The sequence below is a fragment of the Rhinolophus sinicus genome, chromosome 2 (genome assembly GCF_057876585.1).
Source record: "Rhinolophus sinicus isolate RSI-liver-muscle chromosome 2, RSI-T2T, whole genome shotgun sequence".
Lineage (NCBI taxonomy): Eukaryota > Metazoa > Chordata > Mammalia > Chiroptera > Rhinolophidae > Rhinolophus > Rhinolophus sinicus.
In genome coordinates this window covers 180,928,331-180,953,361 of record NC_142502.1, presented here as the reverse complement: position 1 = coordinate 180,953,361, position 25,031 = coordinate 180,928,331, and the positions used below count along the sequence as shown (strand labels likewise).

Here is a 25,031-nt window from a genome sequence, read left to right as displayed (position 1 = left end):
GGAAGTACCAATCGTCAGGCCAAGAGCAGTACGGCCTCCTGTCTTCACATTCACAGGGAAACTCTGGTGTCCCAATTGCAAAGACCACCAGCCTTGATCATAGCCCCCTCACAGAGACTGAGTTTAGCCCTGAGATCTAGACCAGAAGAAACTTGAAATTGTAGCCTTTTGTGATACACTTAATGGTCCCTCTCATTGTGAGTGTCCTCTCCACCTGAGCTGTGTGCTGCCCAGGCTGCCGCCAGGTAGGCCTCCTTCTCCAGTCCCATGTACTGCTGGGGAACAGAGGGTGGTCCTTGCTTCTTGTGCTTATAGCTGAGGCATCAGCCACCAACGGTTTCATCATTGTCCATCCCTGGAGGTTCTTTGGTCCCTTCTGAACATAGACCCCTCCTAGTCTAGCCCATCAGCTGTCTAGACACCCCTGGACATGACCGAATTTGCAGTGAGGATATAACTTAGTCCCGGACTCTGGGATTCCACTCCATTGGGTCTCCAGTGCTCACAGAATCAAGCTCAAAGGCCTCAGTGTAGCATTCAAGGCCATTCACAATGGCTGGCATCCAGTCTCCCAGCTTCATGCTTCTGCACTTGCTGACACTGAGCCTGTTTCCAGCACACCCACCTCTGAATAGTCCTCCGGTGTGATGCACTACCAAGTCTCCAGACCTTGGCCTCCAAATTCACCTGGCTCCTCCTTCTGGAACAAATGTGCCTTTGCTGGCTGTCCCAGCTCAAATACTGTCTTCTGTGGAAGCTCTCCATAGATTCCTACCAGCATTGGGTTTGAAGTCAGACAGACATGGGTTCAAATTCCACATCAGCCTCCTACTCACCATGTGACTTTGCATTTTTCACTTACCCCTTCTGTGGTTTAACTTTCCCATCTGCCAGACAGGGGCATTGATTTCTATGTTGGAATGAAGTTGTCAAAAAACAGGGCAGTGATGGCTTTTAAGTAAAGTGTCCTGCACAGATATACGGCCCGATGCATCATTTCCCTACTCCCTCCTTTCTCTGATTCCTTCACCATGTTGGTTTTACTTCTGTTTTGGTCCCTATTTAATTTTCTTTATTTATACACAAATTCACCTTCTGCATTAAGCTGTGAAATTCCTAAGATCAGGAAACATATTTTTCATCTCCTGGTTCCCTCTGTGCCTAGTTTAGAGCAGGCACTCAGTAAACATCTGTTTCTTAGAACTGGACCTTCTGTGAAGTTATGTTTTTGTATATGTTATACGTGTATGTAATTTATGCATTCACCTTGGACAGCAATACAAATGAATACAGAGTAGGGAGTTGCTGTTTCAGCAAAAAGCATGATCTATACAGAACAACAGGCTCTAACTTTTTAAGTATGCGTGGCATTGTGTAGAGAACACGCAGGAAGTCCAGCAGCTTCCTGCCCAACAAGAGCAAAAGAAAAAATGAGGTGACAAGGTGGATAGGCAGGCTGGAGGGAAAAAGCACGCCACTGAGAAACGCCTCACCCCAAACCATCTCTGCAAAATGTCACTGCTGCTCTGGGCAAGAGTACCGCATGAAAATACCTCTCTTTCAAGCTTATCTCAGATATTAATGGTTAAAGGAAAACACACACACACGCATGCACACACGCACGCACGCACACACACGCACACACACACGCACACACACACCTGTTTTTCCTTGCAGGATTAGTGATGCTTTCAGCCCACGCCTGATTTCCCCAACTATGTTCCTACGTGATGATCCTTTGCCACACACAAGACTGTCATTGTATATTCATTCATTAGAGATAATGATTTTGAGTTTCTGTCCCCAGTGACCTGTGGACAGATGGTGAGCATGAATGCCACATTTATCTGGACACCAGACCAGCTCCAGCAGCCCTCTGACAGGTCTGGTCACCCAGTGGCCGCAGCATTGCAGACCTCTTTCCTCCTCTCCTCCTGGGGGACTGCCAACTGGGTGCATTGGATATGAACTTCTGTAGAAATGGGCATCTTGGGCCTGACCGATTTTGCTTTCTTTTCATAACCATCTGATAAATGTCAGGACTGCTTAGAGCTAATCATGTCAGATTGCAATAAAAACAATTTGAAGTTCTAGATTGTTACAAGCATTCCTCAGTTCTGAATAACAATCGCTCTTCTCTCTTCCCCTGCCCCCTCTATCTGTCTTAATATATAAGTGTTCAAACAAAGCACGGCAGTTGAATGCAAGTGTTGCATTTGTGAATTATTCCTGCTGAACTGTTGAATGCATTTAAAGATCTGATTGCCATGATGTAAAGAGGGATGAATTCTTGGCTGGAATAAGAATGATGGTCGACCCACTTAGTAAAAAACAGGGAAATCGCTAACTTGATCATATAAGACAGATTGTTTTCTGTGGTAATTCCTTTCTTTAAAAAAAGTATTTCTTTTAGCAAAAAGACTTACCATAGGGTAGTTTTAATGAACCATTTCCTCTATTACTTTGTATAAGATCTTTTATATACTAAACTTTTAGAATCAGATTTTAATAAATAAACAAAGTAGATTCATTTTGACTTACTGATTGCAAAGCCTCTTTCAAGGAGAGTTACATATAGAGCTTCTGACAATTGTGATTATTGCATTAATCCATTCAACAAACAATGTCTACCTATAAAATTCTAGAGTAAGACTTGACCTCTATATGTCAAGGCAGTTTTCCCTCTTCCACGAAGACTATTTCTCAAACTTCACCAGTAAGAAAAAAGATGCTTTCCCTGATTCTTTCCATGCTTTAAGATTCATCTCGAGTACCACTTGCTTCATTTTCCAATCCCCTCCAGTCCTCTCTTGGCACTAGACCCTCCTCCCTGGTCCTGCATCTGCCTCCCTTTCATTCTCACACACCCTTTCCCATCAGCTAGCAAACTCACTCTGTAGCTTTCCTTCAGATTGCTGCTCCGCCCTGCAGGTCCACAGGGGACCAAGTTCATCGACTGACTTGGCTGTATCTTCTGGCTTAATTTTTAAAAAAATCAACTTACCTTATTTTTTGTTCAGAACAGTTTTATAGTTACAGAAAAAATGAGGAGCTAGTAGAAGAATTCCTGCATTCCCTGCAGGCAGTTTCCTTTCCCATTATCATGGTACATTAGTAGGGGACATTTGTTATAATGAAGCAACCAACGTCAATACGTTACTATTAACTAAAGTCCATCGTTTATTCAGATTTCCATTGTTTTTACTTAATTATTTTTTTGCCCTCCCAGGATGCCATCCAGGGTACTATAGTACATTTAGTTGACACGTCTCCTTAGGTTCTCCTTGGCTGTGACAGTTTCTCACTTTCCTTGTTTTTGGTGGTCATGACAGTTTTGACAACATGGGTCAGATATTTTGCAGGGGGTCCCTCTGCTAGGATGTGTCTGATGTTTCTTCTTATGATTGCACTGGGGTTCTGGGTTATTGAGAGGAAGACCATAGAGGAAAAGTGCCATTTTCATCACATCATATCAAGGGTACATATTATCAACATGACTTACCACTGTTGATGTTGAACTTGACCACCTGCTTGAGGTAGTGTGTGTCAGGCTTCTCAAGTTTAAAGTTACTCTTTTTGTTGCCACCCCCCTCTTTCCATAAACTGTCCTCTTTGAAATAAGTCATTATGTGCAGCCTATACCTAAGTAAGGAGTGGGGAGTTATGCTTCAGTACCTTAGGGGTAGAGTGTCTACATTGATGAACTGTATTCACGATTTGAATGCATGAATTCTGTGAGAGATTTGTCTCTTCTCATCCAGGCCTGACAGGCTCCAGGACCATTCCTCCCTGATTCAATCAATACGCTGGGTTCTGCGTTAGCAGCCAGCCCTCCTTAGGCATCTTCACCCTCCCCATAGGCTGTTATCCAGCTCGAAAACACCTCTCACGATGAGTTAGCATAGCTTACAAAACAGAACTAAGGCCTGTGCATGCAGACAAGGCCTTCCGTTATCTGGTATTTCGACCATCTCCTTCTCATCTTTGCTCACTTCCCTACCTATTCACTATCTTTGATCCAAACCAAATGAATGCTCACTTCACGCAGAGTGCCACACTATTTCAATCTCTCTGTCATTCCACATACTCTTCATTCTGTATGGAATGCCCCTCTTCACCGTGTCCATCTTCTACTCCTTAAAGACAGTTCAACCTTCTCATCCTACAGGAAGTTTCGCTGAACTAGTGAGAGTTAATCTCTCCTTTGTGTCACAAATCTTCTTGGTAGATTCCTCTAACACTACACTTACCAAATGGTATTTTAATTATTTGTTCATATGTATATCTCCCTATAGTATTCTGACTTATCCATCTTTTTGCTCCCAGTGTCTAGCCCAGTATCTGCATTGTTTTGTGACTTTTCACACAAATACCTATAACTCTCCCACTAGCATGGTGACCTCCTAAAGGGCAGGCACCCCAGCTCCTATTCTTGGTATCCCAGCACAGTGGCTGAAGGTTTATTTACCCATGGCAGGTCACAAACACTTCTTATGTATTGGTTGGCCAATAGTCAGGGAGAAGTCCTGGGGTGGGCTCATCCTCGAAGGCAGGGATGTTCTCCGTACCCAAAGAGCTGCTGATTATAAACAAGCCATTGAAATAAGTGGCTGCTTCATCTGAAAGTTGGTTTTGGTTGCAGAAAAATGCTGACCATCTTTTAATACTGAGACAGGAAAGAGGCAATGCAATCAAACATAATTGGAAGATTATAGGAGCTCAAAATTACCCTATAGCAGAAAACTCTTTTATGCTAGGCAGAGAAACCTGGGCATTGATTTTTTTTTTCTTCCCATCTTTGTGTGAGGAAGTCTCTTGAAGATAATCAGGTTTCATTGAGAAAACACAATTGCAGATTTTCCTGTTAAACAAATACCTCAATGGACATTCAAAAGGACTCCTGCTATGGTGTCAGAAATAACACAGAAACCCCTCATTAGGGTAATTCAGATTTGTATAAATCTGAGTGTTCAAGACTCTCATGCTGAACTTGATTTACTCCTTGATTCCCCCCCAACTGTTCAGGTACAAGGCCACCAGGTGTGCTGTCATGACTAAGCCAACATATCCCATAAAATGCGCCATTAGTTTTTCTAAAGGCATGGAGAACTGAGAAATACATGTTTCCACGTTTACTCAGGCGATGATAAATTCTCTTAAAAATATTCTATCCTCAACACTCACGTCCACTCCCAGTAGGACTACAGCCTTTGTGGAAAGCAATTTGACAATACTTTTTAAATGCCTCGGAAACACTTGTACCCAGTAATTTTTTTCTGGGTGTATATTGTTTATTACACAAAAGCAAAAACAAAAACAAAGAAACCTTCTCATTATGGAAAATTTCTAACCAGTAAAAGAATAGAAGAGAATAATGAATTCTCATGTACCCAAACTCCAGCTTCAATAATTCTCAATTCATAGCCAACCTTGTTTTAACTATACCTAGCCACCCCTCCCCCAGTGGATTGTTTTGAAGCAAATCCAAGATGTCATATCATTTCTGCTGAAAATATTTCCATGTATATCTTCAAAAGAGACAGACTTTATAAAATTGCCACAATACTATTATCACGCCTAAAAAAATAATTACAATTCCTTAATATCATCAAGTATTTTGTCAGTGTTCCAAATTCTTTGATTATTTCATAAGTATCTTTTATGCCAGATTTGTTCAATATGAATTCAAACAAGATCCACATATGTCATTAGGTTGGTATGCCTCTTAAGTCTCTTAACTTTTTGGTCCCCCCTCCCTTCTTTGTTTTTCCTTGCCACTCTGTGTTTCGCTGCTTTATAGCTTTGTGCTATTGTTTGAACTGTTTCTACCACCTCCCACCCTCAACACATGGATTATCTATACTCTCGTGGTTAGATCTGGGGGCCTTATCTGATCCAGGTTTAATTTTTTAGGAAGGATACCTCAAAAGTAATGTTGTGTACTTCTGTTGTCTCTCCTTTCATCATGTTAAAATTGATCAGTGCCTTCAGGAAACTCAATCATTATAAAGTTCACCAACAGGATGATTTGGCAGAAATTGATGATCATTGTCGAGGTCCATTATTTCATTTAATAAGGGTTGTGTAATAATGACATTCTCATCTGTTCTCCTTTCATAATTTATTTGCTAGACTATTTCACTAAAAGGAAATCTTCCTTTATCAACTATTTGGCTACTCTGAGGTACAGTTTATAGAGAAAAGACGGAATAAATACTTCACCCTTTAAAAATATTTTTATTAAAATATAGCTAATATACAATATTATATTAGTTTCATGTGTATATCACAGTTATTCAACATTTATATAACCAAAGAAGTGATCAATCACCATGATAAGTCCAGCAACCATCTGACACCGTACCACGTTATCACAATATTATTGACCATATTCCCCATGCTGTACGTTACAGCCCCGTGACTTATTTGTTTTATACCTGGAGATTTGAACTTCTCATTCCCCTTTTGAAAATTTCAAATTACAGCTGACATTTAGTATTATTTTATATTAATTTCAGGTGTACAGCATAGTGGTTACACAGTTATATAATTTAAGAACTCGTCCCCCCTGACTAGTCTAGTACCCTCCCCGGCACTATACATGGTTGTTACCATATCATTGACTATATTCCCTATGCTTTCCTTTACATCCCCACGACTATTTTTTAACTACCAATTTGTGCTTCTTAATCCTTTCACCTTGATATACCACCCCCCAACCCAGTCCAATCTATCGCCCTGTTAAATCTAGTACCCATCTGACACTATACATTACAATTATTACCATACTATTGATTATATTTCTTATGCTATATACCCTACATCCCCATGACTCCTTTGTAGCAACCACTTTGTACTTCTTAATCCCTTCCCATTTTTCACCCACCCCCAACCACCCTTTCATCTGACAACAATCAAAATGTTTCCTGTATCTATAGGTTTGTTTCTGTTTTGTTTGTTAATTTTGTTCTTAGATTCCACATACAAGTGGAATCTAAGAAATCACATTGCATCTCTTTCTCTGTCTGACTTACTCCACTGAGCACAGTACCTTCCAGGTCCATCCATGTCGCCACAGATGGGAAGCGCCCATTCCCTTCCCTGGCCGAGCAATATTCCACTGTACATATGTACCACCTCCTCTTTATCCATTCCTCCATCGACAGACACCCAGGCTGCCTTCACATCTTGGCCATTGTAAACAATGCTGCAATGAACATATGGTTGCACATATCCCATCGAAATAGAGTTTTGGATTTCTTCAGATAAACACCCAGAAGTGGGAGTACTGGGTTCTTCTTTGTCTTTTGTTACAGCCTTTGTTTTAAAGTCCATTTTGCCCAGTGTAAGTATTGCTACCCCAGCTTTTTTGTTTGTTTCCATTTACATGAAATATAGTTTTCCATCCCTTTACTTTTAGTCTGTCTGTGTTTTTTAATCTGAAGTGAGTCTCTTGCAGGCAGCATATGTAAGAGTCTTGTTTTCTTATCCATTCAGTCATCCTATCTTTTGATTGGAGCACTTGATTCATTTACATTTAAAGTAATTGTTGATAGATATTTCGTTATTGCCATTTTATTATTCATATTTTTTATCTTTTTTCTTTGTCTTAAAGAAGTCCCTGTGGGGAGGTCCACTTATATGCAGCTTTTTCCCCCCCCAATAAATATACGGTTGGCCCTCCATATCCCCAGATTTCACTTGTGTGAATTTAACCAACCGTGGATGGAAAACAGTATTTTTGATCCATAATTGGGAATCTGTGGACACGAAGAGCTGACTGCATGCATTGTTTTTTGCCATTTTACATATGGGAATTGAGCATCCATGGATTTTGGTATCAATTCCTGAAACCAATTTCCTGAGGATATGCGTATTTTACATGGATTTTCAACTGTGTATATGTGTGTGGGGGCGGAGGGTGCACCTAATTCCCACACCGTTGAAAGGTCAACTGTATAAAAATATCCCCCTCCCCTCAGTACATCATGTATTTTGGATAGATTCCTTGAAGTAGGATTACTGGGTCAAAGAGTACATATAGATGTACTTTTTAAAAAGTTGTATATTAGTGTCAGGTGTGCAGCATAATGGTTAGACATTTATATAATTTATATGGTATATATCATACCATATACAAGGTGTGATCAGAGTACAGTGAATGTTTAATTTAAAATTTTTAATGTTAAATTAATTTACATATATGGGATGTGATCAAAATATATGGTGAATGTTTAAATAAAAATACAAATTATTACAGTAAAAGACACATTGCCATTAATCCCTCTCAAAATACTCCCCTCGCTTCAAACACACTTATCCATCCCATCATTCTTGCCACTTTCTGAAGCAGTTCTGGAAGTCCTCTTTCACGAGTGTCTTTGGTTGCGCTGTCATGCAACCAAAAGTATTATAATAAAAAGTATTATATTGCAAAAAAAAAAGTATTATAATAAAAGACACATTACCATTAATCTCCCTCAAAATACTCCCCCTTGCTTTGGATACACTTATCTCATCATTCTTGCCACTTTCTGAAGTAGTTCTGAAAGTCGTTTTTTGTGAATGTCTTTAGTTGTGCTGTCATGGCTGCCTCGATGCCCTGAATCCTTTTGACTTTGGGGAAGAACCAGAAGTCACACAGTGTCAGACCTGGTGAATAAGGTGGATGATAACACACCATGTTTGTATTTGATAGAAATTGTCATATACCAGAAGTGATGTGTGACACGGGGTGTTGTTATGATGGAGGATGACTTATGGCACACTTTAAAACACACCTTTCAACTGTAGCTCACACCTGACCGACTGCACTAAACAAGTTGAAACTTGTCACACACTGTTACTAAGATTCGAGATGCTGCTTCCCATATTGAAGATCCCTGCCTTTCCATTGGATGGCGCTCAGCAGCAACAGTCACTATATATTGTGATCACAACAGAAAGGCTCTGTGTCGCATATCACTTCTGGTACGGCAATTTCTGTCAAATAAAAACATTATGGTGTGTCCTCATCCACCTTATTCACCAGATCTTGTACTGTGTGACTCTGTCTCTTCCCCCAAATCAAAATGACCATGAAAGGTAAACATTTTGAATCGATCCAGGACATGGAGGCAACCACGACAGCGCAACCAAAGACACTCGTGAAAGAGGACTTCCAGAACTGCTTCAGAAAGTGGCAAGAATAATGGGATGGATAAGTGTGTTTGAAGCGAGGGGAGTGTTTTGAGGGGGATTAATGGCAATAGGTCTTTTCCTGTAATAATTTGTGTTTTTATTTAAACATTCACCATATATTTTGATCACATCCCATATATGTAATTTTGAAAGTTACCATATTGTTTTCCAGAGTGGTTCTATCACTTTCTTTCCCAGCAGCAACTGCTGGCAGTGTTTTACCCTGCAGATGCAACAAGAAATTATGTGGTCAAACTTTTTAATTTGGGGATTTATATCTTAATGTCCTTTTAGTTTAATTTTCTTTAATTCTAAAGGAGGATGAGCATTTTTCCACATACTTAAGAGCAATATACCTTCTGTTCTTTGTGCACTCTCTGTTCACCTGTCTAGCAAATTTTTCTATATGGCTATTAGATTTTTTTCTTTTTCTGTAGAAACTTTTTACATATTAGAGATATAAACCTTTTATCCCTGGTATGGGTTTCAAATAATATTTCCAGTTGACATTTGTTCATTTTACGTCTTATATTGTTGTTTTGCCATGCAATCAGGTTTTTTTTTTAACATTTAAAAAATATTTATGTATCAGATGTATCTAACTTTTTCCTTTTTGTTTCCAGACTTGGGGATATAGTTAGAAAAGTTTTTCCCACTCCCAAGTTATAAAGGATTTCACCCATATTTCCTTTTAGTATTTGAGTGGTTCTTTCTTTCAATGTTATTTATTTATTTATTTATTTATTTATTTATTTATTTATTTATTTCATCTAAATACATCCTTTGTGTATAATGTGAAAGGGAGATCTTATTTTATCTGCTTCTGTATGTCTATTCACTTATCCCAACAATGCTTATAAAAGCCCATATTTTCTCCACAGATTTGAAAAGCTGCCTTTTTTATATATTAAATTTCCATATGCAGTGGGTCTATTTCTGTTTTTCTGTTCTGTTTTGTTGGTCTGTCTATCTAGGCATGCTCCATTCCACAGTGGTTTTATTGTAGGGAATCTAGCAAGATGTTGCATATATTGCTCTTCTTTCATAGGGTTTCTTGCTGTTATTACTTATACGTCCTTTCAAATGAACTTTATAATCAACTTAGTTATGTCCAGAAAAAAACACAATCTCACATTATTTTTTTGTTGGATCACATAAAATTTGGGAGATAAATGTATTAATGTCAAAGAATATAGTATACCTTTCACTTGTTCAAGTCTATTTTTATATCTTTTGGAAGGTTGTTATCATAGATTTTCATATTTCTTAAGTTTGTGCCTAGAAGATATATATATATATTTCTTCTCTTTTATTGTGTCTTTTGTTTTTTATTTAATATATGAAATAATTAATTTTGATATATTGATTTATTAATTACTAAATATCTTATGGTGCACAGTATTTTTAAATTGATTCTTTTGTTTTTCAATGTAATTGATAAAGGGACATAAGGTACCCAGTTCAAGGTCATACAGCTAAAAAGTGGTGACACAGAAATATAGGTTCAGATCTGTGTGCTTTCAGATCTGGTGTAATCAAGAGTGGAATAGAGATATCCTCTTACCACTTTCTGGTAAAAAGGGGTTCACATTGATTTTAGACAACATCATCTAGATTTATGATTTCATTCAGAACATTTTATTAAGCCTCTTCTCTGATGTAGGCATTGTTCCAAATCTGGAAAGACAAATTAAAATAAATGCAAACCACAGAACAGAAAAAAAAAAAAAAATTCTTTACAAACCTGTATTTGACAATGGACTTGAATCCTGAATATATAATAAACTCTGAGAGATCAAAAATAATAGGACAAACACCTCAATAAAAAATGGACAAAGTACTTGAAAAGACACTTCTAAAACAAGCACACTTCACAAAAAAAAAAAAAAAAAAAACCCAAAAAAACAATGCCATAGTGATCAACATTACTAGCCAGGAGGAAATTGCAAATTAAAAACAATGATACAACTACACACACTCTACATGGGTTAAAATGGCAAGATGGACAATAGCAAATGTTGATGAGGGTATAGAGCAACTGGAATGTTCAGACACTGCTGGCAGGAATGTAAAATTGTACCCACATTATGGAAAACAGATTAGCAGTTTTTCAAAAAGTGAAGCAAACTTGTACACCAGGATATCCACTCCAAGGTGTTTTCTCAAGAGAAATAAAAACATATCTACAGAAAGACTTATATTCAAATGGTCATAGCAATTTTGCTTGTAATAGCTGAAAATTGGAAGCAACCCAAATGTTCATCCGTAAGTGAATGAGAAACAAACTGTGGTACGTTATTACAACCGAGTGCTTCTCTACAATAGAAAGGAATCAACTATTGTTATACATAATAACTTGGATGAATCGCAAAATAAGTATGCTGAGTCAAAAAAATGTCACCCAAAAAAGTATATCCTGTAGGATGCCATTTATATAAAATTCTGGAAAATGTAAATTAATCTATAGTGACAAAAAGCCAATCAGTTGTTTTCTGTGAACAGAGGGATGGATTGTGAAGGAGCAAGAGGAAATTTCAAGGGATGATGGGAATGTTCTTTATCTTGATTGTGGCAGGTGCAAAGTCAAAGTCATCAAACACTCAAAGTAAATGAACAGTGTCCCTTACATGTTAGCAGGTTATTGTACATAATTATACCTCAATACAGTAGATTAAAGTAAAATAGAGAGATGGGCGTGTGCAGACAGGGAGGTGCCTACACTGGACCACAGTTTGGCTCGAGAGCTCAGAGGAGGGAGGAGTCACACCCACCACTGCAGTCCCACCTGTGTGCCCGCTCAGCCTGGCGTCAAGGGACTTAGCAGGTTCTTAGAAGAGGTCATCCCTTCTGAGACGAGAAAGTGATCAACAGCACACAAGTCTTGTTTTTTCTATGTCTAGAAAAATGCCTAGAATGAGAAGGAATCTTGGATTGGGAGTTAGCTAAGTGCTCTTTCAGGAGCTTTTTGCATGACCTTGGGTAGTAATCCTTCCCTCTCTGGGCCTTGAAGTTCAAATCTGCCAAATGAGGGAGTTGGCCTGGGGCCCAAGATGATCAGAGGGGTTTTCTATAATGTTGACATTTCAATATAAATTTTTAGCTTCCTTGCTTTTCTTTTTTTTTTTTTATAAAGGTTTTTTGTTTGTTGGTTTGTTTTCAGGAACATATTTCTCTTTTTCTTTTAAAGATTTTATTGGGGAAGGGGAACAGGACTTTACTGGGGAACAGTGTGTACTTCCAGGACTTTTTCCAAGTCAAGTTGTTGGCCTTTCAGTCTTAATTGTGGAGGGTGCAGCTCAGCTTCAGGTCCAGTTGCCGATGTTAGTTGCAGGGGGCACAGCCCACCATCCCTTGCAGGAGTCGAACAGGCAAACTTGTGTCTGAGAGGAACGCGCTCCAACCAACTGAGCCATCCGGGATTTCAGCGGCAGCTCAGCTCAAGGTGCCGTTTTCAATCTTAGTTGCAGGGGGCGCTGCCCACCATCCCTTGCTGGAGTTGAGGCATCGAACCAGCAGTCTTGTGGTTGAGAGCCCACCGGCCCATGTGGGAATTGAACCAGCAGCCTTCGGTGTAAGGAGCCCAGAGCTCCAACCGCCTGAGCCACCGGGCCAGCCTCAGGAACATATTTTTCAAAGAGAAGGAGGGAATTCCAAGTCCTTGACAAGAACCTAACATGCCCAGAACCTGGCCCAAACTTCCTTTTTGACCACCCGCCTGCCACTCCCTTCTGCTTATTTTTACCTCTTTGCTCCCCATTTTTACATCTTGTGCTCTAGGCACTTAGAGCTTTGTGCCATTTCTCAGACACTGCAGACTTTTTTTGACTTCTCTGCTTTTATACATGTTCTTCCTTCTGCTTCTGCTTGGCCCCCATTCTGGTGCTGAGGCTGAGAGAGGATGAGTGATGTGCTCATGATCTTATAGACGGCAGAGTCATCCATTCAGCAGATGTTTTCTGAGTATCTCGTATGTGCCAGGCACTCGCTTGCATTGAGAAGAAAACAAGTTCCTTACTTTCATGGCTCTTTCCGTCTAGCGGGAATAGGCAGACAACCAACCAGATAGATAAGTACATATACTAAATGGTGATACATGCTGTGAAGAATAGCAGTGTAAGGTGGATAAAGCAAGTAGGGAGGAGGTGTACTATTGGACATCGGGTGATGGGGGAGGGCTTCTCTTCCTCTCTAGGCAGAGACCAGAGGGAGTGAGCCATGGGTATCTGAGAAAAATTATTGTGGGTTGAGAAAACAAGAACCACAAAGTATCGTGGTGGGAATATACATGGAGTTATTGGAAGGAGGCCAGCGTTGCTGGAACAGATGGACAAGAGGGAGTGTGGCCGGAGAAGCAGAGGACCAGTGGCGGTCAGTTCACATAAGGTCTTGTGGCAAGGAATTTGATTTTACTCAAAATGAAATGGGACAACACGGGAGGGTTTAGATCAGAGAAGGAATCTGACCTGACTTATGGAGCATATTGGTTTCCTAGGGCTACCAAACTTGTTGGCTTAACGCAACGGAAATGTATTCTCTAAAATCTGGAGGCCAGAAGTTCAAAATTAAGGTGTTAACAAGGCACCTCCCTAGGGGAGGCCATCTCTCCTTTTCTAGTTTCTGAGGGCTCCAGGAACTCCTTGCCTTTTGGCTGTGTCACTCTTATCTCTGCCTCTGTCTTCCTTGGTGTGTCTGTATCTTCTCTTCTGTGCCTTTTAAAGACACTTGCCATTGGATAATCCAGGATGATTTCATTTCAATCTGCAAAGACCGCTTAACTTAATTTCATCTGCAAAGACCCTCTTTCCAAAAAAAGGTAACATTCACAGGGTCTGGACATAAACATGTATTTTTTTTGAGGTGACCATTCAACTCCCTACGCATGGCCAAAGAATCACATTCTCTGTTTTGTGGAGAATAGTCTGTAGGGGGCAAGGATGGAAGCAGGGAGAGCAGTGAGGAGGCTCCTGCACTAACCCTGGTGACAGATGCTGTGGCTTGAGCCAGGATGGTGAACTGGAGGTGATAGAAGTCCACACACATATTTCAAACATAGAACCAAATTTGAAAGAGACTTGTGAGAGAAGAAGAGGTAGGTGACAAGGAGGATTTCTCCAAAGATGGAAGGAAATTGGCATTAACAGGGATGCAGGTAACTGTGGGAGGAGCATGCTTGGGGTGCGTGCAGCAATCAAGAATTAAGTTTTGGGTGTATGTAGTTTTTCCCCTGTTAGACATCAAAGCAGTGATGTTACGTAAGTGTTGGGTATATCAGTCTGGAGTTCACAAGAGAGGTTGGTGTTTCAGATATAAGTCATCGGTGGGGACAGGATGAGAGCACCTATGGAGTGAGTGTAGATGGAAAGAGAAGGTCAGAAAATGGAGACCTGATGCTTTCCAGCATCAAGCAGTCGGGAGAAAGAATGAGAAAGCAACAACAGTGACAAAGACGCAGCAGCCTAGTTGGAGAATGAAGAGCGGGGATTTGGATGGAAATCTCTCTGAAGCCAAACTCCTTTTCCATATTGAGGGGAAGTTTTGTGGATTATACATCTGTCTGTCTCCACTGGCCACTACAAGGCCAGCATAGAGCAGCTGTCAGTCAAGTACCTGGCTTATGATGGATGGGAAGGATCCCAGATAGGGTACCATGTAGGCTCGAGCCTATCTAATAGTGAGACACAATGTGGCTGAAGAAACTGGTAGGAATAGGGCAAAAAAAATAAGGCAGGACTTTGACTTTCTCTACCAGCTAAAGATCCTGTGTCTCAAGTTGCCATTTCAGGATAGCCCTCAGCCATCCCAGGCAGTCCCAGACAGAACGGCTAAAAAGAAATCCAGTTAGGCAGAGGAGAGGCTCTCTGGTATGTGGGGTGGGAAGAAATGAAAGGCAGAAAAGATGGGACAAGAACGAGGAGAAGGTGTGACCATACCGACAGGAAGGGCAGGGTTTAGTGGAGTGGAGGAGGGCTGGAGCAGCGAGAGCTGCCGTGGGTGACGTGGAGGGGGCGGCACGGCACAGATGGGCTGCTGCACTCTTGTTCTAGTCTGGGCTCTACACCTTTCTGCATCTCAGTTTTCTTCCATGAGTGGGGCTGAATTAACCCTGCTCTCCTCATAACTTTGTGATGAGGCTCAAACGAAATAATGCAAGTGAACAGACCTTGCAAATGAAAAGCACTGAGACCAGGAAAGGGGCTAGTTTTGAGGGAGGGATGAACAGCAGCAGTTTGGAAAATAATAATCTGCCATTACATGAATGTTAGCTCTTACTGCGTTCTTCTAATTTTGTAAAACAGACATACAGAGTTCCTAATCTGTGCCAAGCTTTGTGTCCAGCTTTGGAGGAACCAAGAAGGACCAGACAAGATCCTGACTCTTGACCAAGCATGGTAGTGGGTGGGGGAGGCCAGCTCAGCTTATACATGATGAGTGTCTTACAGCCTTCAATATTCATTGAGGGCTTCCTATGTCAGCAGTTACACTGTTTTAGGGTCAGAGGGTATAGCAGTGAATAGCAGAGTTATCTGTGTATCACAGGTTACGGGAAAACGTCTTTATAGAACTGAAGGAACCAGAGCTATTGGATATTGACAGTTTGGGCACCCCCTGGGAGTTTACAGAAATGCAAAATCTTGGGACCTTCCCCAGACCGACTCTATCAGAATCTGTATTCCAACAAATCTCCAGATGACTCACACGCACATTAAAATTGAAGTAGCATTCGCACCATTGACATTTGGGACTAGACAATGCTTTGTTTCAGGGAAATGTCCTGTGCATTGTACGATGTTTAGCAACATCCCCGGCTTCAGCTCACTAGACGCCAGTAGCATCCCCCTTCCAGTTGTAAAAAAAAAAAAAAATTGTCTTCAGACGTCTTCCAGATGCTTTCTGGGAGGCACGATCGCCCTGCCATTGAGACTACTCGACTAGAGCAAGTATTCTGAAAACATGGTCCTGGACTGACAGTATCAGCAGCTCCTGAAAACCTGTTAGGATGTAGATTCGCCAACTTCTCCACAGACCCCCTGAATCAGAAAGTCGGGGAGTGGGGCCGAGCAGCCTGGGTTTTAACAAACCCTCCAGGTGATTCTAATGAACACAGAACTGTGTCGAAACAGTGATTCCCATCCCTGAAGGCACAGAAGTTCTGAAAACTATAGAATGTTAGGGTTCCATGCCAAACCAGTTCCATCGGCTTTCTAGGAGTTAAGTGACCCAGATGACTCAATGCACAGCCCAGATGGAGAACAATGAGCACAAATGCAGGAGGAGGCATTCACCCTGCTCACGGGGGAGCCAATCAGAAGAGACCAGAACTCAAGTCTCCTAAGTCCTCGGTCCAGGGCCTTTCCTCGGTAGGAAGATGACAAGGTGACAGACAGCCTCTTGAACTGGCTCCTGAGGAATTCCACACCCACAGGCCATGTTTAGACACATCTTTGATCAGATGTCTTGGTCCGTGCAAAATGCTCTTGTCTCTGAGATCTTGTGTGACACAAGTTGCCCACTGGGCTTCGCAGACAGGTTTGAAGGAATTCACTGTGTTCAGAGTTTTCTGGACACCAGTTAAGAATTCTGGAGCCAGACCTTCCTTTGGCTGCTGTCTCCACCCCTAACACCCAGAGGTCAGAACTTTTGCTGACTTCTTTGCACAGGGCTCCATAGGTGATGTTTTCCTATCAGGAAACACCAGAAACGTCAGCACTCACATAAAAATGTTTGTCACAGGTGATAACCCACATAGTCACTCAAGCACCACAGGACAAAAATAGGCAGAAGGAGCTTTTGAAATTCTTTAGGAGAAGATAGGCAGTAAGTGGGCTTCACACTCTTTTCTCTGCATCCTCACACACTGTTAAATACAAGATCAGGATATGGCTCCTGGTGAAGCCAGACATTATCCATGGGGAGGACTCATATTCTGTCAAGACCTGAGTCCACACAGCCCGTGGCCTGCTCACCTCCATTATCTTAGTAATCAACACAATAATCCTGTGGAGAGGGGTTTAGCTCCACTTCACCACCGTGCAAGCTGAGGCTCAGAAAGATCTGACTTCTACTCAATTGGTCAACTTACTGAGTGTTGAGTGTTGAGGTTTTGTGCCAGCCCTGGGATATGAGATGGTTTGAGCCAACCTTCTTAGAGCCTGTAGTCAAACGCAAAGGTCAGCAGATAAACAACGTGGCATGGGTTTGTTATTTACAAAGTTATTTACTTTCGTCTCTCAGCCAAACCCATTTCATAATCTACTCTGTGACGCTGAGCCTGGAAGTCTGCAAACCACATTTCCCAGACTCCCTGGTCAGCTGGCTTTCTATTAGTTTCTTGCAACAGGAAGGACCCAGGACACTCTCTTCTGGTTCTTTCCAGCTCTTAGCAGCGCTGGAGAGCTTCAGTCCCTCACAGTTTGTGACACTACAAACACCACTTGTGCCTTTACACTGCACTCTGAACACCAGCCACTGAGGAATCGAGGTCTCAGTGCCACCTATGAAAGTGTCCCTCCCCCATTCAGAGGTCTAAGCTCCAATTGTGTGGGGCCCTCTTGGATGTCCTACCCCCAGAAATGCAGCAGCTGCTTGGAGGTCAGAGCGCTAGCCCCACAGGCCCCTTCTCTGAACTTGTAGATCCTGGTAACGCCACCTCTTCCCTTTTATTCTCCCAATCTTAGAGCTAGTAATGACTCCCTGAGGTCACGAATCTCTGGCTTAACTCAGTATTGATTCTTGAAAAGCTTTTCAGTCTTCAACACCGATGTGACAGATCTCCTGTATTGAATCTTCTTTGTTTGGAATAACCTATCATGGTTTCTAGGTCCTGGCTGGACCCTAACTGATTCACGTAAGCTAAACTTGGGGGAAGTCCTTCTTGCAAAAGTGTCAAAGCTGAAAAGTGCTGAATGAACAAAAGGGGGCTGGGTGGGGAGAGGCAGGAAGAAGGCAAAGCATGTGCAGAGGGCCTGCAGTGGGAGAGAAGACCAACATAGCTGGATTAAGAATGGAGCATAATGGCCCGGAGGGGTGTAGGAAGGCCATATTGTGGAGGGCTCTGTAGGAGCCCAGAGGGTTCTGTGATGTGAATGACCTCTCCTCGAGGTAGGTAATGTGGTGCCATGGCTTGTAGTTCATGTAAAAGGTGTTGGACCAAAGCAAGGATTCTTCAGCGGTGGGTATGAACCCATTGGAGGGTCCCTGGACGGGCACCATGGAGTTGCAGGGCCTCCGCGATTGCTCACAAAGGGTTGGGCATATGTGCACATGTGCCTTTTTCCCTGTTCCACAGAGAAAAGGGTCCTTGGCTCTCCCTGCATCCTCTGAGAGATTAATTGTCCCAGAGTTTAAACCCACTCCTTTATGGCTCAAATTGCCAGTGATTCAAAACCCTGTGCCTTTCCAGGGAGTAATAAATTCTTCAAGTTTTCCCGCTGTCTGTGAGAAGGAAGTGAGGAAGAGGAGGGTAGAGCTGACACAATCCTGGAGGCAGATTGCTGTCACCCTTGAGATGCACCAAGCCCGGTGTGGAGTAAAGACCTGTCACTGGGTTTTAGAGTGGGAGATTGGAGGGCACCCTTTCACTGGAACATCACAACCACTCAAAGAGAAGACAGATGAGGGGACAGATGCTGACACTCCTTTGTCAATTGTCCACGGGCTCCCTGAGGCTACCACACCACCCTGCTGTCCTGCATGGGAGTGGGGTCAGCTGGTGGGGCCCAGGGAGCTTGTCACTTTTGCTCCCACTGCCACCCCCACTCCTGACAACTCCTCACCCCTGGCCGATGCTTTCTCTAACGACCCATTCTATCTCCCCTCTCTTCCGGCAAAACTGTGTTTGCTCTGGAAAAACAAAATCTAAAATCAGACTCATCCTCAATCTTATGAATTGAGGTCACTGGGTCCCATCTCCAAAGGGAAATGTAGCTTCATGCTGCAGCGAGATTGGAAATGTCATTCCTTTCTATGAAACTAGGTCAGGCACCAAAACGTTTTAGAGGCTGGGGTCTTCTCGTGGTGTCCCTGAAGTCCTCGCAGGCAGGCAGGGCAGGGCACCCCCATGTCTGCACCCAGCCTTCCCGCCCATCCGCCTGGGGCTGCATCCTTCAGCCTGGGTGGAGAGCGGAGGAGACAGATGCCTTTCCTGTGACTCCCGCATGCCCCATCTTGCTGGGATTTTTCAAATTTCTCTTCGGAAGCTCTTTACGGTCTGTGACCCTGGCCACCACAGAGCGGCAAAGACAACAGATTTATGGCGGGCCTGGAGAGCAACAATCTAAGGATACATTTTCCCTGCTTTGGTCGGTAATTTAGTTTTAAATGATCTTTCTGTTATTTATGGGTCTCGGAGACTCTGATGGCCGGGGTGAACTGCATCTTATCAGACTGGCAAAACTAACTGGATTAAAGCGGGAGCCCTCACGTTTCATCAGAAGGAGGATTCAGAGGGCGTCTTATGTGTCTCCTTTTGTCCTTGAACTGCGACGTGGCTCATTTGGGCCTTGGAGTCAAGCACACCAGGGTCAAGACCTTCCCTAGTTTCTCAGTGAGGGTGCAGCAGGCGTCAAGACCCCCTCCACTTCCTGCCTTGTGAAGTGGGACTCGGGACACCCACAGCAGACACTTATGGTGATGATTAGGGGAGACCGTGTGAAACATCTGGCACATCTCTATGCAACAAATGCCACCTATGTGATTCTTATTGCCTTCCTTACCTTGCTCTCAGCTTCCCTGTGGGAAGACACAACCCCAAACCCAGGATGTAAAGACGATTGTCTTTATATTATGTTTTAACACTTTCAAAATATAAATTCAAATCATAAAGCTGCTTGGAATTCCAAACCCTGGTGTTCAAATAACATCCGAAGGTAACGAGGCGAGGCTGGCAGTTTATTCCTCTCACTGAAATGAAGATCCGCTTGTACTCTGGCGTAATTACAGTTTAGTGGGGCCTTGTCTGAGGCTGATGATTTTCACAAGTACACAACTGTCTATTGTTCTCCTGTAGCTCGTTACCATGGCGATCTAATTAAAGTAGCATCCTAGGCTGCCAGCCCATAGGTAGGGGCTGTGTGTGCAGCTCCTAGTGGTTGGGGGGCGGGTGGCCTGCCCCTCCCAAGGCCCTTCTCCAAATTCTAAAATGAGGCTGGTTGTCCGGGATATGACCCAGAAGAATGTCTTCATTTTTGAAAAGAGCTGCGAGTTAAATGCCACTCCCTCTGTGTTTTCTGAAGGGAAAATGATGAGCTAGGTGCTATCATCTTGCTTTGTGACCTTGGGGAAGTTGGGTAACATGTTCCATTCTCAGGTTTGTCATGTATAACCAGGATGACAATACCTGCTTTGCAGAGAGAAGGTTTGTGAAAGTGCCATGAACAAAAATGCAAGGGACAGATCTCCATCTATCTCCACTCTTCCTCCTCCAGCTCACCTGGTTATGATGATGCATGAAGTTGTGTGAGTGCCTGGCACGTGCCTGGCCGACAGCAAGCGCTCAGCAAATGCCAAGCCATGGATCAGATGGACAGGCAGGGCTCCCAGTCACTGGCCTCCATGCTGCATGCAGACATACCACATGTAGTAGTTAGCATGGGCTCTGGAGGGATTGTTTAGGGTTCAAATCCTAATGGGTATGACCCTGGGAAAGTCACTTCATTTCTTTGTGGCGCTAGTCTTGTCTGTAAAATGGGAATAATAAGTGACGGAGCTGGGGCTACATGAGTGACACAAATGGTGCATACCTAGAAAATAGTTGACACTGAATCAGAGGTTAACTGTCATTGTCCTGCTCTGTCAGTGCTCGGAGTACAAAAAGCCTCCTTACTCTTTGAATACAGCGCTCCGATCTCATATCACAACTATATTCCTATTGAATGAGCATTTTCTAGGTGCCAACATTCACGTGTCCTCTTCGTTAATCCTAGCACCCATCCTACAACGTGAGTACCATTGTTACTTCAGTTTTCAGAAGGATGGACGTAGATGCACAGAGATAGGAGATTGCTCAAGATACACTGCTTGCAGGGAATTAAACTGGGGTTTGAGCAGAGGCAGTCACCCTAAGCTTGTGCTTTTTCTTAACCACTCTTCTCTGCTGCCACTCACTGGATTGTCACTGAAAACCTATGCAGTAGGCACTCATGTTCCCATTTAAGTTATGAGTGGACACACCTAGAGGAAGGCAAGGTTATGCACAGGGCCCAGTGACTAGTCTGTAATAGGGACAGGGCTTCAGTGTTGCCCTCCCCCCAAAGTTGAGGGCACATGCCCTCCTGTCTCGTTGACCTACAGCAGCCCTGTTGATCATCCCTGATGTTGGCAAGCTATCCAATTAGCCACCTGCCAATGTCTTTCCCCCTTGACTCTCCTGGCTGCCTCCCCTAGCATTTCCCCAGTGCTACATAGTCGAGTGGTGTAGTGAGGACATGTGCTACTGATTATTTACAGGGCTCATCAAAGGCCTGATTCCTTTCCTTGTACCCAGAACAGCTCAACACCTTGTCTACCCACTACAGTCCTCATTTCCTTTTTATGAAGATTGGGGAGCAAAAGCATTTCAAAGGCTACCAATTAAGTGAACCTTGCCATGCGTGTAACCACAGTGCAGTTTGGAGAGCTGGGACATTGTAGAGTCAATAAGTGACAGGCCGACACATGTCGTCTTTATGATCCTGCAGTTCTTCTCCCAAGATGTTGACTGCTCCCCCTCAGTTCCTGATGCTCTATATTCTGTCCAGTCGGTCCAAGGGACAGGGCTATGACTCCCCTTGGCATAGTGTCAAGTGGTCTTTTCTAATCATGTGAGTCCACCTCTAGGCTCCTGCTACCCCAGAAGCCAGGCCAAGCCCATGGCCCTAACGTGGCAGTGTTAACGAGGAAGCCTAAGTTCTATACATCTAATTGCTCAACTAAGGCTAATCTTCATCCCCTCAATATCTCACGAACCTTCTCTTTCTTTCCATCCTATCTCCAACTCAACAAAGACGCATCCTCTTCCCTCTAGGATGTTCTAACAGTCTTGTAAATATTCTCCTTTCTGCCACCAACTCTAAATTCAATCCACTCTACACAAGTCACCAAAAGGACCTTCTAAGGTACGTGGATCTTTATTACCATATTTAACGTCCTTTAATGACTCCCTGTTGCCAAACTCTCTGGTGGGTCTCTACTTTCCCCAGCCTACGACTCCCGACCTTAGACTCTGTTCCAGCAACACTGAATAGCGTGAAGTTCCGTGTGCTCACTAAACCCTTTCTCACCTCCATACCTTTGCTCATCCTGTGTACTCTGCCTATGACGCCCTGCCAAGTTCTTCACACCACCACTTCTGTTAACTCTCTAATGCGCCCCTCAGGCATTATCTCCAATGGATGATGACCCCATGGTCACCCAAGTTCACAGCTCCCCCACCATCCATATTTCTATACACATGTGGGCCTCCTATGCAGCACACATTATTTTAGACCCTAATGGTCTGATTTCTCGTTTTCATCCTCTGCTGGGCTGACACATTTCTGAGAGTAGGCACTGTACTTCTTCATTTTTGTTATTCTAATGTCTCATTCATTTCGGGCTCAGAGTAGACATTCAATAAAAGTCTGTTGAATGAAGCTAAGACTGAGCTGGCGCAGGGGAAAAAGGAACAGCTGGCAGTCTGGGGAGAAGATCCTTATCATTTTGGGCTCAACTGTGTGTTTCATTGATGTTGAATTAAAAAGCCAAAAAAGGACTCCTCACATCTCTGCTCCCCAGAGGCTAGTGTTTGACAGAACAGCGGTTTGTGTATGTGTGTGAGAGAGACTATTTTATCATTTGAACCTCATCCAACCAACGATGGGCTGAGAATTGCTGGATTTGGATTACATGCCCTAAGACGTGTCTTAGGGCTGGAAGCAGAGTCTTCAACACTTCCATTGCTCACCAGAGGAATGCTGGAAGGAAGGAATAGCATCCCCGGGGTGGTAGATTTGGAGCTCAACTCAGTAAAATCAACCTATAATGAGCATGTACTTTGCACCAGGCAGGGGGAAGGTCTTGGGGAGACAGGAGTGAATCAACCTGGCCTCTGCCCACAGCAGTTCGCAGTTGAGATGCAGGATTGTGAGATGGTGGAGATAATTATAATACATGGTGTTGGTGCTACGATCAAGGGAAATTCCGAGAGGATACAGGAAGCCTACAGCTCAGGCTGTGTGGTCTAGAAGAGGGAACGCCTACACTCATTTTCAAAGGGCTGCTAGAAATAAGCTGTGTGCTACGTACTATGCTGCTTTGAAAGGCCACAGACAGGCCAGACTGCTCCGTGCACATAGAGAGGGGTTCGCACTGTATCTTCCAGTGGCTTCTGAGTTTCACTGAGAGCCTGGTCTCCAGGCCACTCTCTGAAGCACAGTCATTGGTGATACTAATCCAGGACTCACACTGCAAGGGGTGCCCTATGGATCATTGTTATTAAAGCAAATGAAAGTATTCTGCAGGTGTAGCTTAGGAATTGGGATGCTGATGGGGCTATCCCAGGGTTGCTGCATTCACTTTGTCATATGTAAGCTGTCTGACCTCTCTGAGTGCCCCTGCAACCTCTCTGAGCCTCAGTTTCCCCATCTGCACAGCATAGTCTGACTTCTCTGACCTATGGGGAGATTTGATTAGAATCTTTTTCCAGCCAGGTTCTCTGCAGGAAAGCCCTCTCTCTGGGCTGGGTGTCAAGTCCCAGCTTGGAATGAGATGAGAGCCTCAGATGTTGGACACTGGGATTGATGACTGGGGTGGGAGTGGTCACCTGGATTTCTGTACTGGGCAGGCAGGGCTGCAACTCAGTGGGACTCATTGCAGCTTTGACAGTCACTGCAGACACAAAGCCTCAGAATTACCCTGCAATGTACACAGGTCACGAAGCAATAAAACGCCTTTTAAAATGTCATCTGCTGAACTGCAGATTCCAACTAATAAATCCCCATGACCTGGAGGTACCTGGGGGTCAAACATTTGCAATATGGCCCCTGGAGCTTCCCTGTTCCCCAGAAGATGAGCCAGCTTTATGAGCCTGCTGTTTGTTGGTTGCCGTAAAGGCCAGCCCATCCACACTGGGTAGGGGTGTAGGGAGGGGAACAGAGAGCCAGCAACATCTCGTCATTAGCCCACTGTCCCAGTGAATCATTCGTTAGCACGCACAGCATGGAAAACATTGGGAGCTGCCGCTCCCCAAAGGACCAGTCCTGTAATCTGCAGAACAATGTGATCTCCGTCTGGGCCAGGGGACATGGAAACAGGGCTGGCTTCATTCTCAGAGAGTAAAGGAAAGGAAGAGAAAAAGAGATAATGATAGAAAGCAATGGGGAGAAACGGAGACAGGGTGGTTCTTCTTATGTGCTGGAATGGGGCAAAGTCAGTTCACCGAGTTTATCTGGCCTCACCTGCCAAGAGCTCTCGGAGCAGGCACCAGAGCCCTTTTTGCCTGAAGATGAAAGGGAGGCTTGAAGAGCTCACGGAGCTTTCCCAGGGCCTCCTGGAAAAAGGGAGAGCTGGGATTCCAGTCTGGGTCTTTCTGGCTCTTTCCTCAGCTCTGCGACTCCCTCTGATTGTACCTGCCAGTACCTGGGCCATTCCCCTCATGCTCAGAACAGCCCTCTCACACAGAGAAGAGGAAGGTCGCTTCTTCCATTGTTCAGATGGAGAAGTGGTGAAGGGAATCACCTAAGACTTCGTGGCAAGAGAACGACTTGAACCAGCCTTGGAAAGACAACGGTGCATTGGTCACACTTGGAGGGCAGGGGTGGGGGTGTCACAAGTAGGCAGAGCAGGAAGCACAGGGGATGTCAGAGCACGGAGCTGAGGTGAACTGGGCCCAGAGAAAC

The 25,031-nt window shown here is 43.5% G+C and overlaps 1 long non-coding RNA gene across 1 annotated transcript in view; it reads left to right on the top strand.

Moving 5' to 3' along the window:
* LOC148758966 (uncharacterized) overlaps positions 1–25,031 on the top strand; it is a 385,483-nt gene that overhangs the window by 248,361 nt on the left and 112,091 nt on the right. The gene's annotated exons all lie outside the window — the stretch shown is intronic.